The sequence below is a fragment of the Limulus polyphemus genome, unplaced genomic scaffold, assembly GCF_000517525.1.
Source record: "Limulus polyphemus unplaced genomic scaffold, Limulus_polyphemus-2.1.2 Scaffold9979, whole genome shotgun sequence".
Taxonomy (NCBI): domain Eukaryota; kingdom Metazoa; phylum Arthropoda; class Merostomata; order Xiphosura; family Limulidae; genus Limulus; species Limulus polyphemus.
The window spans coordinates 14915-18767 of NW_013675589.1; positions in this window are offsets into that span (position 1 = coordinate 14915).

A 3853-nucleotide genomic window follows, 5' to 3' on the forward strand; every position below is an offset into this window, starting at 1 on the left:
TTGATGCATATTTTGGGAGAGAGGTGTTCCTTGTGAAGCAACACTAGTTGCATGATAGGTTCCATTGTTTTCAGTATATAGTCATATAGATATAATAATAGTGATGTGTTTTTGTAATAAAGCTGTTCTCAGAAACTCTTCCTGAGCAGTAAATGGGGTATTACTGTGTAGGTATTTGGTCTGTGGTAGAAATAATAAATACAATGTGGCACCATCTATTTGATGGCACCACAAACAAAATTCCTAAAAAATTTCACACTTTGGATATTCAAGATTCAGACAACTAGAAAAATAACTATGGTATGTGCAACAACCATTTCTTTATCAGTAATTCACACTATTATGAACTACCTAAATGATTATGTCAAGAGTAATGTTAGCAATAGGGGCTCAAACTTGTGGTTGTGCTTTAGGGCCCGATAATAACTAAATCCACCACTGCCATGTTATCAAACAAGATTGAAGGCTAATAAAAATTAGCTTTTTTCTAGCGATGACAATATTATAGTGAGTAACTTATGTTAAATTTACCAGTACCTAAATAAAGCATTTGTACATCATTCACAGGTAAAAAACAATGCTTTCAGTTGCATCTCTCCATATATTTAATGTTAAAATGACCCTATTTAGAGCTGCTTCATTTAGAGCTCTAAATAATTACATCTGTCTTTCTGCATACAGGATCCCAAAATACCATTTTCATAGACTGAGCAGCTGTTAGCTAGCTGTATCCTTTAAAATAACATGTCACTAATAAAGGTGTTTTGTATATCAGTTGGAAAAGCATTTAAAAGGACTTTACATATAGATTGGTATATTTGCAATTTGCACAAATCCATAAATCATAAAACATGTACCCCATCTTTCATTCTGCAAATTAACACATTCAGTATTTGATTTAATAATATGGCTAGTTATCATATAACAGTTTTAACCAAACTAGAACGAATAAACATTTTTTGTGGTTTTTTTGTAGTTTATACCTAACTTATAAATAGAAATAAATATAGCAAATGTTATAAGTTTAAAAGCCAGCCAAACAAATGGTATTTTAATGGGGAGGATAAAATAATAAAACCAAAACTACATATAGTTTTATGAAATGAGTGGTATAGTAAGAGAGAACTATGTTTTGACAAATCCCGAAAGAGAGGTTGTGACAGGGGGCATGGCAGGACGAGTATGATTTTCTATTTGATGGCTCGTTTCATTCAAAATGAAAGACACTAGACTTTGTTGAAAAAAAAAGTTAAATGCTTTATCTACTGGATACAAGTCTGAAAATGACAGTTGATTGTCTAGTGTCAAGACCTGTAAATAAGAATGTAAACAACATTAAAAAAAATTCTTGAACAGTATCAAATTGCAAGATATCACACAACCAACAGGACTTCCCAAACAAGCCTGGGCTCTCTTAGGAAAGACAAACTGAATTTCTCTAAGATGAGATCAAAGCTGATTCTTAAAGTGCCAAAACTGCATGCACAATAGACATTCTTTCAACCAAGCAGAAGAAAGAGGCACCAAAATGTATTAGTAGTTCTGTTTCATATGACAGTTGCAACGTATGCCTCAAACACAAGGTTAAGGAGTACACAATTCAAATACTTCATGAAACAACATTTTTGTTCATTGACCCATTAAGTTACTAAAAGTGATACTTTAGGTGCATTTAGCACATGACCTTATACAAATTGTGTATTCCAATTTTAGAAATTGGAAAAATATAAGCATTTTTCATTAAAAAAAAATACTATGGGAGAGTAAAATATGTAGCTTTTGCATATTGCAGTGCTCATTTTAGTTAAGTTATCACAAATTAATTCCTAATTTTCCAGCAATGGAGATCAAAAATCACTTAACTTCATTCTCTTCTTAAGAATATTGTAGTGTATATTACTTCTGATTCTTCTTATTTATACATGAATATTTTGTGAATGTTTTATCTATTAATGTATATGTATTAGAGATTAAGAGTTACTAGTTTCAAGGATCAAGATGCAATTAATGACTTGCTGCATTTATAAGTTATTAACAAAATATAATACAGTACCATTTGTATTTTGACTTGTTTTAGTTTTTGGTTATTTATATAATATTGAAACAAAATGTTATTTTTAGAATTTCACAAGTATTTTATGACTGTTATAATATTCTAATCTAAAGAAACATTGAATTTTTTTAGTTTACAAAAGTTCAAACTATTACTTGGATTACTGAAAATATCAGTAAGATAAGTAAAGTATGATACATGCCCAGAAAATAAAAATTAAAACTGTTTGTAATGTTATTGTGTGTAGCAAATATATATATCACCTTGAAAATATGTAGTGATTCCATTAAAACTTCTTGTGTGTGTGTGACCTTAAGTCTTTCTTTATAATGTGTGTACTTTAGATAAGCTCTTTTTGTTACAGGCATTATGGAGCCGATTTCTACCTACATACAAAACACTAATGGAGGAACTTGCTAAACAAACAGTTGGTGATATTTACAACATAAATAGTACCTTTGGACTCAACTTAGAAGCTATAGATCGTTTGAATAAGAAAGAGTTGGGAGGCGGAGTTACCTTAGACTTGGGGATTTATCCATTAAATTGTGTGTTGATGGTGTATGGAAATGAAAAACCTCTTCAAATTAAAGCTGTGGGACACCTAAATTCTCATGGTAGTATCTTCTGATTGCTGTTAAGTAGCTTATTTATGAAACACTTATGAAATTATTACAGTGTAACCACAAAATGTATAAGCTAGTCAAGTGGAGAAAGTTAGTGAATGGTAAATTCTAATAATGCTGTTAAATATCAATCAGGTTATGTTTGTAATTTGATGATATTTTATATACTGTATGATGAGGTTATAGTATCTTACATTCCAAAGTTAAGAATTTTGTACTGTTTAATGTAAAGTCTATCATGTTATTATCTACTTGAATTGTAGTTGTAAGATATTAGTAGAAAATGTGATGGCCTGGATGAGTCAAATGACCACTTGTTATCCCTAGTGATAATACAGATGCCTAAATGGCAACCTGCACCATAATAGAAATACTATTGCATTCTCTCATGGCTTGCAAATGGTTCAAAGTAAGTTCCTCACATGATAGTTGCCAAAACCAGGTGCATCCACTTCCTGAGAACTGTACAAATTTGGACTTGCTGAAAACAATTACAGTGACCCAAAAGTCAATCAAGAGGGGGTGATACCCATTGCTGTTGAAATACAATATTGCCTGGAATGAGGAGTGGCTTCTGCCTAGCTACTTTGTTTTTGTAGTTCAATGATGATATGAAAATAAGTTGATGGTATGGTACACTTCCACTTGTCCTGCAGTAGTAGCAGCTATTTGAAAAGAGTCGTTTTCCATTCTCTTCCTCACAACCATTCTGCTTGTTTTGGACACCCAACCATGCAGAAACTCTTATTTTCTGACGTGACTGGAACTTTACTGTCACCATATTCACTATGGATCGTGATACTGCAGTGATCCCTTGGAGATCCAGTTAAATTTTCATGACATGGTTTGTATTTTGTGGTCTTTAAAAAGCTATACTTGTACTTATTTGCTTATGATGCCATGAAGATGGTCTATTTGTGTTCTTGAGGTGTCTGTTCACTTATTAATAGGCTGTGTTTAATCTAGCTTTAGAATCAACAAAATCATTTATTCAGAATATTAAAGCTATATGTGAATTTCATAAGCAAATACAGAAAACTCTTAAGCAGTTTAACTGGGATTGCTATTAAACATTAAATAACTTTTTTCATTATTATTTCATGATTAACACAATTTGCAAATTATGCTACAACAATGAGTGGTGGTGCATCTGCAATTTAAAACTGATGTTAGT